Source organism: Zonotrichia leucophrys, chromosome Z, assembly GCF_028769735.1.
Source record: "Zonotrichia leucophrys gambelii isolate GWCS_2022_RI chromosome Z, RI_Zleu_2.0, whole genome shotgun sequence".
Lineage (NCBI taxonomy): Eukaryota > Metazoa > Chordata > Aves > Passeriformes > Passerellidae > Zonotrichia > Zonotrichia leucophrys.
The window spans coordinates 75,519,639-75,535,825 of record NC_088200.1 but is presented as its reverse complement, the minus strand read 5'-3'; the positions used below and the strand labels follow the sequence as shown (position 1 = coordinate 75,535,825).

General features: G+C 43.8%; 1 protein-coding gene across 3 annotated transcripts in view; it reads left to right on the top strand.

Annotated features, from left to right (window-relative positions):
* ZCCHC7 (zinc finger CCHC-type containing 7) overlaps positions 1 to 16,187 on the top strand; it is an 88,068-nt gene that overhangs the window by 5,482 nt on the left and 66,399 nt on the right. The window lies entirely within an intron of this gene.

Below are 16,187 nucleotides of genomic sequence, written 5' to 3'. Positions count from 1 at the left end.
GCCTTCTTTGATGAAGCACGTATTTCACAGCCATAAATGTTTGATACCCTTCTGCTGGAGTTGTGTGTGTTTTTGCATAGCTTAGCACAGTTTGTGGCTGCACAGACTTCTATGTAACGCACTCTGTCACTGCATCAGAGGCCCTAATAAGCACACCATGTTTGGAATTCATGTTGTTTTTTCCTCCTTACAGATCTTTTTAAAGTGTCTAAGAATTGCTTTTCAGGTGTGCCAGTGCTGGCTGAGGGGGCTGTTAAAAATCAAACGGATGTTTGGTACCAGGGGGCAGTTTTTGCTAAGTTATGCCGCGTTTTTGTGACAAACGTTGTAATGTTTCTGGTTCATAGGGAATGTTGGCAATAAGCAAGCCACATACAGAGCAGATAGCAGGGCTGGAATTTCCCTGCACTGTGTGAATGGGTCACACTGGTCAGAACTACAATTGTTTTGTAGAGTGTAGAGAATATGAACCGTTTTAGTGGGCAGTCAAAGGCAGTCATATGAGGTCATAAATACACCTGCTCTGGTTCTGCTCTCAACAGTGGGCCAGAACCTTCTCCAAACTCCTCCAGATTCTGGTGGATGGAATTCAAGTGGCTCTGATGTACAAAAGTTTGGTTTAGCTGCTCCTTTTCTAACACACACTGTGATCCCCGTGCAAGGACATAGGCTTAGGATAAATTGTGTTGTAGGTATGTGTGTGCAATGAAAAACCAAAGCAGCATCAAAATAGTTGTAGAGAAGAGAAGCCATAGATGTGCCTAGTGTACAACAACTGTGATTTGTTTACTGAGCTTGTGTCTCTCATCCTATGGACAATAATATGTAACTTGTCTAAGAGAAGGTATCCTGGCCCATGGCAGGGGTTTGGAACAAGGTGATCTTTAAGGCCTCTTGGAACCAAAAGCATTCTGGGATTTTGTCATTCTATAAATGACTCTGCTGAAACATGAATGTAAAAATTTTTGGTTCAAAGAAATGTATTTTAAAAATATGTGTATTGGCAAATTACCCTCTCAGAGATATTCTCTGCTCATTAATTTGAAATATTTTGGGACACGCACAGTTCTGTTTTCAGGGTTTCTGGGGAATGAGAGAGGTGTTTTGGTGACAGCACCGTGCCTGCTTCCAGGGTGTTTCAAAAACGGCTAAACCAGCAAATCTAGGTCTGTGGTATAATTTGCACTCTCTTTTTTTTAATTTAAAGTCTAGTAGTCCCTAATAAAGGTGCAAAAGGAGCCGTTGCAAACTGTGCCGTGCACTATTGCAGAGAATTCATTTCCAGTGTCAGAGTTTCCATGTCTTTAGAGGAGTGTTCTGCCCTCCCACCCCTCTCTGTGCTTTGCAGTAAGAGTTTATATGATAAGAACGTTAATCTCCTGTAGTTGGAAGTCTTTCATCCATTTCTTCATTAAAACCTTCCTTTTAACATATTTCTTCTTCCATGAATGGCTGCAATCCTAATCTCTCTCTCTCTCTCTTTTTTTTTTTTTTTTTTTTTTTTTTGGGAAAGACAGCTTTCAGAGCTGCAGCATTGATGTCCGGCCACTAAGGGGTACAAAAAGCAATTTATCTTCTCTCTGTTATGTCCTTTGCTGGCCTGGCCCCTTTCTCAGAGGCTGGGTATGAGTACGATTGCACTCTGGGCTTGGCAAGTTTGTGCTGTGTGGCTGCTTCTGACTCCAAACAGCACTTGTAAAATGAAAGGGAGAAAAAAACAAGTGTGTTTGAACATGCAGTGAATGAAAACATAACAATATGCCTAAAACGGAAAAGAAAATTAATTTAAAAGCATCTAATTTTTGCCTCTTCCCTAGGAAATAATATAGGAAGGAGTCTTCTGTTTAGTGGCAGTAACTGCAGCTTGTGGAGTCAGAATGGAAATAGCAGCCTGCAATAAATTGGACTTAATTTTTATCCCTATCAGAAAGGAAATGCCCTTTGTGAACTATCAGTGTTTGAAATGGCTTCCTCTAGACATTGACCTTAAATTTATCTTAACTGCGGGGCACTGCAGAAACTACAAAAAAAATCTGACAACACCTGTATTTCTTTTCTCTGTGTCCTGTTATTCAGATCCCTCACTTCGTTTCTAAATGGTGAAAAGGCGTAAGCTTACAACAAAATGCAATGAGTTGTGCTTTGCTTCTTTTCCTTGACCGCTGCTTTTGAATGTGACCTTTGCATCCTACAGTATGTTTTTGTGATTTGTAGCAACAACTTTTTTTTTTTTCTTACCAAATTTTTTTCCTACCTACCTTTTTTTTTTTCCTACCGTTTGGTAGTCATACCAAAAATGACTACCATAAATTTTTCATTTTTCTAGGCCAGTCCGTGTGTTTAGCAGCAGGCTGGGCTGGGTGCTGTGTGCATGGGCACTGCCAATAAAGGGGCACAGAGCAGGCCAAGGCCATGCTGTCCCAGGCCAGCACGGAGCTCGGGTTCTCCTGTGCTTCGGGGGCTTTTCTTCTCGCTTGTGCCTGCTGCAGCCCTGCCGTCATGGAAATGCGGTGGGAGTGGTTTTGTGCATGATTTCCTGCAGCAGAACGCGGGAGGCAGGCAGCAGTGGGAATCCACCTACCCCTCCGAAGATACAACGCATGCATATGGATGTTTTGATTAAAGGAAAAAAAAATCTTAATCTTCTTCGCCACGTTATGTGGATACACTCGAATCTCTTGATTATTTAAGGAAAAAAAATTAATAAAACTAATAAAGTTCCTTTGCAAATCCAAAGAGATCGAGGCTAAGCACATGCCGCAACCTGAGCAGCCCCTGGTATCTGTTCAGACTCCGTCACTGCTGTGGACCTGGCTCTCATTTACATTTCCTCTGGCTTGGGATTGCTGACTAGGTTTTCTGCAAGAGTGCCCATGCTTACATGGTCATATATTCTGTGTGACTTTTTTTTTTGCTTTTCCCACCTTTTTTTCCTCTGTTTTGGTGATAGTTATAAGGGGATTTCCCACCCTTTTTTTAACAGTTTGATTTTTCTTCCTTATCCATATTTCTCTGGGTTTCTTACAGGTGATGACAAACTGTCGCACTGAAACTGAATTTTTGAATGCTGGTGGGAAACTGATTTAATCCTTTTGAAGGAGAAGCTCTAGGTGTTTAAACAAAAAAACGTGCAGTAGAGACTATACTGGATACAGGGGAAGAAGTAAAGTTTGGGGTGAGCAGGCAGGTGCAGGGGGGACAGAGATCTGACCCTGCACCCTGCAACATTTGCTTTTGCTGATTTCACATTATTCCCAGCTATCCAGAACATGTCCTGTCAGACAATGACATTAGCAGTGAGAAAGAAGAAAATTGAAGCTCCCTGTCCAGTCCTGGACTTTTGTTGATGGATGTGGATCACCAAGGGTAGCATGTCTCCCATGCACAGAACCAGCTGCAGAGCTGTTCCTGTCACCAGTCTGGTGTGGTTTGGTGCACTCTGCCCTCAGTTTGGTGTGAGTTCTGCGTGTTCTTGGCACAGCCTCAGGTGTGTGTGTGGCGATTGGTATTTCCTTTGTTCACACTTTTGGTGTGGGGAGGAGGAGAATGCCCTCAGAGAGCCTGAGCAGGCCCATTGGAGACAGCAGGTTCCAGTGGCAGTCACAAAAGCACTCTTTGCCCTAAGTGGGCAGATTTCAGTGCATTTTGCTGTCCTGCATGGGTGGTTGTGGGTGCCTGTCCTTGCTGCGAGCCCCCAGGAACAGCCAGGCATCCTCAGGACAAATCTTCCTCCATCAACTCCTTTAAAACCTCAGCAGCCAGGCCGTGAGGGGGGAGCATGGGGGGAAGCTGCCAGATGCTCTTTTCGGTCTCTTTTTGAAACTCTCTGTGCACGGTGGAGCAGCAGAGCTGGCCATACCCTGCCGGAGCAGGGGCAGCCCAGCGGCCCTGCCTGCTGCTGCACTGCCCTTCCCAAGGTAAGACACCCCTGCAACGGGGGCCTGTGCCTGTGCAGCTTCACCTGCCGGGCCTGGGGGAGCCTCCCTGGCATCCCAGGGCTGTGGGATGCACTCGCTGTGTGAGCACGGGCGCTCGGATGTGTGGGTGTGCGTGCAGCTGTGTGTGCTGGGCATTGCCCTGCCCTGCCATGGCGTGTGTGGTAGGACAGCCTGAAGGGACAGTGTCCAGCCTGGAGCAGTGTCACTGGTGTCCTGTGTCCTGCCGTGAGCTGTGTCAGAGCCCCCAGGCAGTGACAGCCCAGCACAAAGCTGAGCTGTGCCCCCGTGATGAACCGGGACACAGGCAAAGCTGGCGGCCTTCGTGCTTCAGGCTGAGTGGCTGAGGGGATGTCCTCACCAGGGTTTCAATTATTGTAGCTTTTTTTGGAGTAAAAAGAGCAGAGAAGAGATCCCTCTAAGAAATCAGTGTCAGCAGTTGGAGGAGAGGGACAATTCAGGTGGCGCTGGTGCTGTGTGTGTGTCTGTGTGTCTGACATTGGGATGTGTTTGTGTGACTGGGGTTTTCAGAGAGCAAGCCCAAGTGTTTGAAACACATTCTTTTGTTAAAAATGAAGCCTAGAAGCTGAGCTTCGGTCGCTCACTTGTGATTTTTGTAATGGGTTTTTTTTTTTTTGTTTTGAGGAGCAGCCTAGTGCAGGTGAAACAGGGCCGTTGTTGTCATTTCCCTAAAAATGGAGTGACTTAGTGGTGGCTGGAGGTCACGGTCCTTTGTGTCTCAGGCTGTGCTGAGAGGGCCCCAAGGGCTGCTGCTCCAGGGCCAGCAGCAGCAGCAGGAGCCGTGGCCAAAAATGTCCTTGAAAATGCCAATGGCGTGGTTTTGAGGCGTCAGTGATGTGATTTTATGTTTTTAACACTAATGACATGTTTGTGACGTATGTCAGTGATGTAATTTTTTTTTTTTTTTTTTTTTTTTTGCGGCACACACACGTGCAATCTCCAAAGGACAAAAGCTGAAAACCACTTTTCCCTTTTATGGAAATGCACGTTCAAAAATAATTTCCCAGTGAACTTAAATAATTACAAGGAGCACATGGAATTTTAAATTTGAAAGCTTGACTAATCCTGAGTGGCTTTGTGAAGCTTGAAATCTGCAGGAATTTGAAGGAGAAAGCAGGCTCTTTAGGGGCTGAATTCTCCACAAAAGAAAATTTTTCTGGTCCTACTTTATTTTAGTGTTGTAGGAAAGGCTGAAAATTCATAAGGGGTAACTTCACTGAGACTTTATTTCTTTGTAGTTTGGCAAATACCTGATCTCTTTTCCATCTGTGAGACTGAGACCATTTCTCAGCCAACGTTCTTCCATTGCCACTCCAGGTTTAATGTATAGGGAAGAGACTCACTCAAAAAATAGATATAAATGGAATACATGCCCCAAAGTCCTGGTCAGTGCTTCAGAAAGTGTTTAGATTCAAGAACAGTTCATTCAGGTGTTGCTCTTCTCTCCTGTAGCTGCTCTGAGAATAAAAGCCTGCAAAGGGAACAACTGGGCAGGTGGGATGGGCAGGTGAGGTTTAATATATCCAGCTGGTTATTTTATTTTTTAATGTTATACTTACCATCCACAAGGAAAACATGAAAACTACTGTTAAATGTCAGTTCATTCAAGGACACAGAAAAGCATTAAAAAATGTTCTTCCAGCCTGAATGGAGGATTTAGACAGCCAGCGAGTTCTTTTCAGTTTGTTTTGTAACATTTAGCTTTGTTCTTGTAATTTCAAAATTTGTTAACAAAAGAAAATGCTACATGAGGCACAATGCTGTACAAAACAAATGAAAAATTGGAGTCAACAGAAAATTCTTGTCCAGGAAAAGAAAAAACAAAAAGTAAGAAAATCAAAATGACATCAAGGGTTCAGTATCAGGCTGTTTTCACCCAGCCCCACACTAAAAATTTTAAGTTCTAATTATTGACCAATGTCAATAGTAGTTAATACCTAACTAATAGAGCAGCTTTAATATTTACACAAATCTTAGTGTTGACACAGATCTTCAAAATAATACTTCATTGTATCTTTCCAGAAAGAATTTCGCTACCTGTGGGCCTTTGATGTCTGTACACTCAAATTTTATTTAAAAATTAATCCTTGTATATTTATTTACAGCAAAATCTTTGCTCTTATGCATGTAGTATCCTCTAATTGTGCAAATGCTAAATGTTTAAAATTGCATTTGTTGCTTCCTCTTTGGTTTGACTCTCCAACTCCTGTTTGGTTTTTTTTTGGTTTGTTTCGTATTTTGATTTTTTTTGTTTGGTTTTGGGGTTTTTTATTTGGTTTTGGTGGGTTTTTTTGGAGAGAGATTCCTTAAAATACATGCTGATTACTTTAAAAATGCTAAATAATTTGGAAGGAAACAGAAAAGCAGGAAAAATCCTTGTTTCACTGCAAGTTGGGAAAAGCACAGTAATTATGTTTTTTTTCCCTTAATAGGAAGGTCTCACTTTCCTTTTGTTTGGGAATTTTGGCAACAAGTAACAATGGTAATAATTCACGTAGACTTTGGCACAAGCTGCTTTGGAAACTGAGAAATTATTGGTGTGTCACGCATCTGCTCTGTGCAGGAGATGTTGAACTTTTCAGCCTTTTCAGCGCAGGGCTTTCTCTGGGGTGCTCTTCTTTTTCTCTCTGCTTTTTTTCTGATTAAAAAATTTATTCACCTCTCTCAAATTCTACCAGTGAGTTACGGTATCACCCAAAGTGCATTAAATGCCCTCTCCCCACCTTGCCAACAGGTCTGTAATTCTGAGAGTTCAAATTACACTCCTTGGCCTTTTTGCTCTGTCCCCAAAGTAATCCCCTGACATAGTTTCAAATAATGGGGAGCTCATCTTTGGAATTATGCAGGTAATACCTTTGGTGGCACATGTGATAGTTTGAAAGATACTGTCAGGTTATTATTTAATTGGAATACTGGCAATGTCATATTTTTTAATTATTCATGCTTCTTGAAAACTATGGCAAAGACTAGAAAGCAGCCAGCTGTGTAGTAGCCTTAAAATGTACATTGGTTATCACAATTTAAAAAAAAAAATCAAAACAAAAAACCTGAAAAACACACCAAAGAAGGCAGAAGAAAGAAAACAGCTATTAAATGCCATTTTGCAGGCATGAGTTATTTTCCATGGCTGATTAAAGAGCATCTCCTGAATCGTGTTGTTGCTCGAGGATGTTCAGTGTCAGCAAATTTGAGGGTCTGTGATGCTCAGGGCTTATTGCATATGTGGGTTGCTGAAGTGTCATGCCTAAGGACAAAAGTGTGTAAATATGAAGACATCTAAATTTCACACCTTTGTGAAGCTAAACTGGTGAGTTTCCTGACAGAAGCCATTCCAGCTCAGCCTCGGGTTTTGAGCACAAGAGGTCTGGGGCATGGCAGGGATCTCACATTCTTACATGTATGGAAAAGCAGAAATGCAGCTCCGTCTTGGGAGGGCAGGGTGTTTGGCTGGGGCCTCTAGTTCCTAACCAGAGCTGACCCTGCAGGGTACAGAATCCCTGTCACCAGGGCAGGTGGCATTGACAGCTCGGGTGCAGGTTACCCAGAGGATGGCATCACCTCGAGAATTGCCATCCCCAGCGCAGCAGAGACTCCTGCCGAGGCTGCGGGGCACTCCAGCCTTTGCAAAGAGGAGATGCACTGCCCACGAGGCAGGGAACTCTGGCCGAAGCGCGTTATTTTTGCTCACATTTTTAACCTAGATGCACTCGGTGCATTTGTGTGTGTGTGTGTGAGCGAGGGGGACGCGGGGGGATCGCCTGTGCCTGTGTCCGTGTGTGTGTGGAGGGAGGCAGGGATGCTGCACGGGGCTGCGGAGCGCAGGGAGCAGGCACAGCCTGGAGCCGGAGCTCGGAGCCGGCTGCGGAGGCTCTGCTGCGGCCGGGAGCGCTGCGGGCGGCGGGCAGGAGGGGCGGCAGGCTCAGCAGAGCCGCTGCGGGGACCCCAGACCCGCTCCGGAGATCCCAGACCCGGTCCGGGGTCAGCAGAGCCGATCCGGGGACCCCAGACCCGATCCAGGGTCAGCAGAGCTGCTCCGGGGACCCCAGACCCGATCCAGGGTCAGCAGAGCCGCTCCTGGACCCCAGAGCCGCTCCAGGGTCAGCAGAGCCGCTCCAGGGTCAGCAGAGCCTCTCCGAGGATGGCAGACCCGGTCCGGGGTCAGCAGAGTCGATCCGGAGATGCCAGACCCGGTCCGGAGATCCCAGACCCGGTCCGGGGTCAGCAGAGCCGATCCGGGGACCCCAGAGCCGATCCAGGGTCAGCAGAGCCGCTCCGGGGACCCCAGAGCCGCTCCGGAGATCCCAGACCCCCTCCGGGGTCAGCAGAGCGGCTGCGGGGACCCCAGACCCGATCCAGGGTCAGCAGAGCCGCTCCGGAGATCCCAGACCCGGTCCGGAGATCCGAGATCCGGTCCGGGATCAGCAGAGCCGCTCCTGGACCCCAGAGCTGCTCCGGGGACCCCAGAGCGCTCCAGGGTCAGCAGAGCCGCTCCAGAGATCCCAGACCCGGTCCGGGGACCCCAGAGCCGCCCCTGGACCCCAGAGCCGCTCCAGGGTCAGCAGAGCCGCTCCTGGACCCCAGAGCCGCTCCGGAGATCCCAGACCCGCTCTGCAGATGCCAGAGCCGCTCCGGGACGGCAGAGTTGCGCCGCTCCCGGCCGTGTGCGGCCCCTGGCGCTCAGCTCGCCCCGCGGAAACTGTTGGCGGCTCCTCCGATGGATAGGAGAGGGAAATTTGCGTATTTAATGACAAGGATTCCTTAACTCTAGCCAAGATCCCTAACACATACTGCTAAATACCGGGTTCTGTTATTTTTTTTGAATCAGGAAAACAAGAGTAAAACTTTGAAAAGCTTTTAATAGCAGGTATGTTTTCACGTAAAGTTGGCGTGAGAAAGTCACTTTAGTGTCAGAAATGACAAAGGCTGACCCTTATCTCCTCCTTTGCGGCGGGTTCTGATGAGGCCCGCGCAGTCGGGCTGTCTCACCTGCTCTGTGCTCCCGCCAGGTGTGTCCAGGTGTGTGCTCGTGTGCTCCTCACCTGAGGAGCAGTCATCCTCAGGTGTTCACTGCCCCCCGTGGGTCTGAACCTCCTGGCTTCTGCTGCTGCTGCCAGAGGAAAACATAGTGCACAAAGGAGACTTTAGTGCGTGTCTGTTTTCTTTCATTTTGGCTGTTATTTCTGGAATCCTGGCTGCCCTGCTTGAGGTGGGTCAGTACAAGTAATAAACATATGTATAATTACAAAACACAACAGTTTCTTTTGGGTACAATGATAGCTCAGACTATTAAATTAGTGAATTGAGTGAAGTTCTTCCTATTTATTTCTATATTGCCGAGATCCCCTTAAAACAAATAAATTCATGGGCTTTGAGCGGTAAAAGTACTGTGCTGCTCTTTACAGAAAGGAACAATAGTGCTAAAGTGATGTTTTTTAAGCCCTGGCATAACTGTTAGGTCAAAGCAGACACAGTACAAAACTGTCCTCCAAAATCCTAGAAAAATATTTTCTGGTGTATTATTGTAATTGAGCACAGATTCTAGCTAAAAGCCCTATTTATGATTAGTTTCCTGTCCTCACTATGGCAGATTTCCTTTAATTTGAAAAACCAAAAAGGAAGAAAAAAGAGTTCTTTTCTTAACTAACTCGAAAATTTTGCTAGCAGTTGCTTCAGTTTGAGGTTGCTCAAAGTTCTGTTCTGTTCCATCGTTAACTGAGCTCTGCGCTGTTGTTTTCAGTTAATATCCTGAGTTTGGGGAGAAATTTTAAGACACATTAAATGCCAAGGAAATTAGGGGAGATACAGATTTTAATTTATGCAGTTTTTTGATGCTTGTAAATGTATTGAAGACTGGGAAATAATTGCTTATCTTGTAAAGAGAATTTTTAGTTTTCTTGAATATGTGACCTTTCATCATCTGAATTTTGAAGTTGATAGCATTTCAATGCTTTTGCAATAATTCTGGCTAACTTCTGTTTCATTTAAATGAGAAATATGTGCAAGAATAACATTTAATATAGTTACTAAGGTGAAGAATCCTGAATTTGGAGGTTAAGAAGGGCATTTTTATAGTAATACTTATCTCTAATAATGTTACATTCATTTGAAACAATATATTACAATATATCAATGGAAGTTACCACCAAAGAATTTTAAAATAAATGTTACTACATAGTATACCTTGTCCCAAAGTCAGATATTTTTCGGGACTCGGTTCTCAAAGCTGCCCAGGTGGGACGGAGATTGATGCATCTCGCGTGGTTGAGACCTGTGATAATGTTGGTAGGTTGATGTTTTTTAAACCCTGAGGGGAAAAAAACAGATGAACAAACAAAACCCACACGGGACAACAAGCGCTAAAGAAAGAAAAAAGTACTTAGAGCAATAAAACCCAATGTTCAGATTGCCCAGGCATTTCATTAATAATTTGAGCAGCAGGGAGGATTTTGCTCAGCAGAACACTCACACGTGCCTGGCCTCAGTTGCTGAGCTGTGTCCTCCAGAGCCAGGGCTGTGCTCACCTGGCTGCACCTGGCTGCAGGTGAGGCTGGGCGTGTCGCTGCAGCAGCAGCACTCACTGGCAGAGCAGCGTGCCCAGGGGGCACTGTTAAAAAATGGGAATATTTGCTCTGTGTTTCACCCTCCTGCAGCCCCATAGCCCTGCCAGACCCTTGGTACTGCCAAACCCTGGGAAATGGCACCTCCAGGTGTTCTGCGGGATGAGCTGGGATGGCCACATCAGCTGGCACACGCCTGGGGAAGTTTTAATTTTTCGTAGGATCACAGAATCACAGACTGCTTTGGATCAGAAGGGATCTTAAAGCCCATCTGCTCCTCTCCCTGTCGTGGCAGGGACACCTCCCCCTGCCCCAGGTGCTCCCAGCCCCAGTGTCCAGCCTGGCCTCGGGCAGTGCCAGGGCCTGCCCACCCTGCCAGGGAACAGTTCCTGATTCCCAATATCCCATCCAGCCTGGCCTTCTGTCAGTGTGAGGCTGTTTTTGATGTCCTGAATGGTAACCTCTTGTTTGTTTAAAGCTTTGTGAGAGGGCTCCAGTGAAATATTCAAGCACCTCCAAGGATCCCTTCCCACCCAGGTGGCAGTGAGGCACCTGGGCCACTGTGCTGCCTTTTCCACGTGTGCTGAATTCTGAGTAAAGCCCATAATGTGGTATGCTACAAGTAATGTTTGTTTTCTTCTGCCTGCTTGTTATACTTAATACAGAGTGATATTAGTGAAGTCAGGATCCTTATTGTAACGTGTTTCTTTTCTTTCAAATAATTTCTCTAACAGGTGGACAAATACTGCTTTAACTCCTTAAGATACATAAGCAGAGTTCTTTTCAAAATTTGGGCAGAATCCTTTCACCTGGCCTGTGAAGAGCTACTTTCCTCATTTAAGAAAAATAATATTTTTACCATCTTTTCGGCATCAGTTGAATGACATGTAAATACTGTGCTCCTTTGACTGTATTGGTATGTGAAGAGGCTCCAGAAGAGCTGGAGAGGTGCCTTGTATGAGCACCTGGAGTGGCAGAGCAAGCTGAAATGGCTTCAGCTGCCAGAGGACAGGAACTGCATTTTTTGAAACCAGCACTGGCTTTCCTTAACTCTCAGCCCAGATACACCACGCTAAAGTAACCATTAAACTTGTTGTTCTTATAGGAATAATTGTTTATCAAATACAATAATATATGAAAATATATTGTTTGTTGAATTCCTAGACGGGGAAAAAAGGACAAATTAATAAAGGAGAAATTAATCTTAATAATCTTAATATGTAGCATATGGGGTTTGGGTGAAGAGGACAGCACAAGGGTTCAAAAAGGCATGGGAGCTTAGAGCTCTAATAATTGACAGTCCTCCAGATGTCTGCTGTCAGTTTGTGTTCGTCGTGACGTAAAAAAAAAAATGCAGATATGCATAATTTATCAATGGCATGCACAAGACTATATGGATCTCATTTTAAAATTAAGATGAAAGATTCTTGTTTCTGACACTTCTATGTAAAAAAAAATATTTTAGTGTGTCCCTGTCAAGGGTAGGAGCTGAAATCTGTATTTCATCTATTTAGACAAGTGCTGCTTTTACTACGGCAGTGTTTGCACAAATAAATTTATTTTCAGTGGAGCCCTGAGTCTAGTCATCAGGTACCACTGCTTTAGTGTTGAGCCAAGGTGTGGAGGAGTTGGGTGGTTGGTGGGGCCCAACATGTCTATGGGAGCTGGAAAATGGTCCAGCTGAAAAATCACACTGTTTAGTCCCTACTATATTTCAGATTTTTTTGTGGTCTTGCCTTTTATTTTATCGTGGGAGAAATACAAGAGGGTTCCATGCTGTGCCTGGATCTCAGCGTATCTGGACACGCAACTGAGATGAGCATGAAGCAGAGAGGAGTAACCTGTGTAAATCTGTACTGGCATCTTTGTAGGAAAGAGGTGGAGCTTATTTTTTTTTTTCCCTGTCACTGTTAGTGGTGTGTTCCTTAAATATGATGGATTTATGAATATGTTGAACATGTCTTTCCTTTTTTTGTCTTATTTCTGTGCTCCTGACTTGCAGGCGCAATGGCTGAACAATGAGCCGTGTGGTGTGACAGGTAAATTTCACAATTTACCTGCTGTAATGGTGTGCTCTGTGCTGCTGTTCAATCATCTCAGAATTTTACTTGCCTGATTAGTTGAGTGCAGCAGATTTTCAATTTAAATGTAACTTCATCTGCTTGATTAAAAATGTAACAGAACATTATCTGTTGCAAATAAATTTCAGAGGAAAAGATGATTTTGCCTGTTTAAAAATAACATCTGTTTATATTGGCTGGGAGCAGATGATTAATACCTCTCTAATTTCGAGGTTTACCAGTCCAGCTCACCTGTCTCTTTGCATGGATAGCTGAAATTGATGGCTGTCGGGTATAAACATTTACCTGTTGATGTTTATTTGATGGATTTCTTTTTTAAGGATAATATAGAATCCCATCATTGGGCATTCATTTGCTTGCTGCTCATCAAGATGATTGACAGTTCTGCCAGCAGCAGAGGAGAAGGCTTTCCTCCGTGGCACGCACCGGCGGGATGCAGCGCTGAGCGATAAGTGCCGTGCCGGGGAGCGCAGATCCCCAGATCCGTTCTGGGGCGCTGAGGGCAGGCTGTGGCCGTGCTGGCTGTCCCACAGATGCCGAGTGCTGCTGCTGCAGGGCTGGTGGCAGTGCAGGCCGCAGGGCATCCCCAGGGCAGCAGCATCCCCGGCCAGCGCAGGGCTCTCGGGCTGTGTGCGCCCAGCACGGGGGATCCGTGGGCATCGCTGTCCCCACCATCACCAGCCAGGGCATGCGGGATGCCAGCGGCCAGTGCTGGCCATCCTCAGCACGTCCTGCCCTGCCCTGTGCCCTCCTCAGCGATGCCACTGCCCTGCAGCCACCGCAGCCTGGTGCTCCTGCTTCCCCGCGCTGCTCCCAGCTGCTCCATCTCTTCCTCGCTCACATGAAAAGAAAATCCTTATTTTCCTAGGAGTAAGACTAATAAATACAAAAAGATATAATATAATATAATATAATATAATATAATATAATATAATATAATATAATATAATATAATATAATATAATATAATATAATATAATATAATATAATATAATATAATATAATATAAATATATTAATCATCTGTAATATGTCATCTATAATATGTCATCTATAATATAATATATATTATATATTATATATCATATATAATATATAATATATAATATATAATATATAATATATAATATATAATATATAATATATAATATATAATATATAATATGTTATATGTTATATGTTATATGTTATATGTTATATGTTATATGTTGTATATTGTATAATATATAATAGTATATAATATATAATATATAATATATAATATATAATATATAATATATAATATATTATATAATATATAATATATATTATATATTATATATTATATATTATATATTATATATTATATAATATATAATATATACAACGGATTTGTTTCTGTTATGGGTAAGGAAGTTCAAAAATCGTCAAAAGTCCAGTTTTAAGAGCTAGGAAGAAATTTCAGTGTATTTGTGTTCCCAGGGCTTCTCCCAGCTGCTCCATCTCTGAGGGTCCTGCTCGTCCTCGTTTGCATTAAAAGAAAATCCTTGTCTTCCTAGGAGTAATAATAATAAATACAAAAATTTATAATATAATAAATACAAAAAGTTTATTTAGGCAATTTGTTCCAATTATGGGTAAGGACAGATTTGTTTCTATTATGGGTAAGGAAGCTGAAAAATTGTCAAAAGTCCCATTTTAAGAGCTAGGGAGAAATTTCAGTGTATTTATCTTCCCTTGACAAAGTCATGTTGTCACATTCTGTCTGTTTTGGCTTACGTGGAAAGTGTGTCCACCAGCCTTTCTTTCTTTCTCATTCCTTAAAAGCTTAGAAAACCTGCAAATAATTGCATATTTACCCAAATAGAAGGCTTTTATCCTCTGATCTGAAGTAGGAAGGTGAAATTAATACAGCTATTTACAATAATGGAGTTGTAAAATGAAATGGATGTAGGCTTAGTAGCAAACGTAGAAAATAGGTGTTAGTATCATCTGGTGAAAAGTTGTCAAAATTTTCTTTATTAGGAAAAGGCGTCTGTTTTTGATGTTTATTATGAACATGCCAGAGGAGCAATATTTGCTGTTACTACATTAGTAGTTACATGTTTTACTGTTATAAAGGCAGGAATACTGTAGGAGTTGCTGTCCCTGCAGAGCTGGGGGTGAGCAGGGTCGGGACAGCACCACGAGCTCTGCCCACCCCTGCACGGGGCTGTGCCCTGCACTCCTACCTGCTTTATCCACGTTTGGGGTTTTTAATCCAGAAATTAGATGTTACAGAAAGATCTACGGCCTCTTCATCTCGCTCATCTCCTAAAGCTATGAAAAAATAATTGTTTCTGTGAGAGATCAAGATGTGTTTCAATTCAATTCATATTCAGGCAACTGAGGAAAATGCTGTGAAAGTCTTGTCTTTGAGCGAAGGCTAACTGCGCACACCTGGTGACAGTGACACAGCATCCAGGGACAGGGCCTGCAGCGCCCACTTCTCTGCCATTTTGCTGGGGCTTGATTCCAGCCCATGGTGGGTTTGCTGTGCAGCTTACAGCTCAGGCTGCTGCTGAAGAGAGCAAATGCAGCGGTGATCCACGCTCTCCTCATGTCCACAGCTGGTTTTTGTCCCGGGCTAAGCAGCAATGCTTTTTTCCCCATTTATTCTTCCTGAGCCTGGGTATTCCCAGCCTTTCACCAGCCCATTACATTGTTCCCGCAGCATAAAGTGACAACAGCTTGGCAAGGGAACTAAAACTCTGCTGTCAGTGTCTGTGTGTGGCTGGCAATGCCCTCCCCACATAATTCTCTGTGTCAAGGGGAGCCTCCCTTCCTCACAAACCAAATGTGGTACACAGGTTACTTGTAGAGTTGTTTGTTTTTTTTCCTGATGCTGTAGCATTTTGGAAAATTCACATCAAAAGTTCATTTCTTTTCCGGTGGTTTTTGAATTGTCAAATGCACATATAAAAATCAGTCTATTACCAGATTGATCCTCCTGTCTCTAAAGCTGGCATCAAAACCAATTCTCCCTTCCCAGCTGTGGCATCTCCCTCAAACACACCTCACTTTCAGACAAATACAGTCCTGAATTAGGAGAGGAACCCTTTGTGTTCAGCTTTTCCTTTGACATGTTTTCAGGAATTTTTGGTGTATATTATCACACATGTGATCCATATAATTCCCCTAAATATGTGGATTTGTTAACATACAGCCTTGATACCACCAGAGGCTTCCGTGTTTGTCAGCTCAAGACATGAATGTCTTTTACTGGGCACCTCTGTGAACATAGCAAATCACGTCCACTTTGGAGAAAAACCCTTTCTTTTTGAATTGCCATTTGTTTTGTATTGTTTTGCCCTCTGTATAGTAAATACAGAGGAGTTCTGTGTGCTGGGCATGTAAATAAACCTGTTAGGTTTGGGGGTTTTTAGTATAGTCTATTTCTCTTTATTATATATGAGTGAAAGGGTTATTGTATTTTTAGATCTAGAAGCTCAAGACTAATCCAGGCTGCGTGGAAAACAAGGGGGTGTACTTCAGAGGATTTGCTGGAGTTGGGCTATTGTTGGTCTCAAAACACAGCCTCAATGGGCCTAGATGACCTCATCTTTTGCTGCCTGC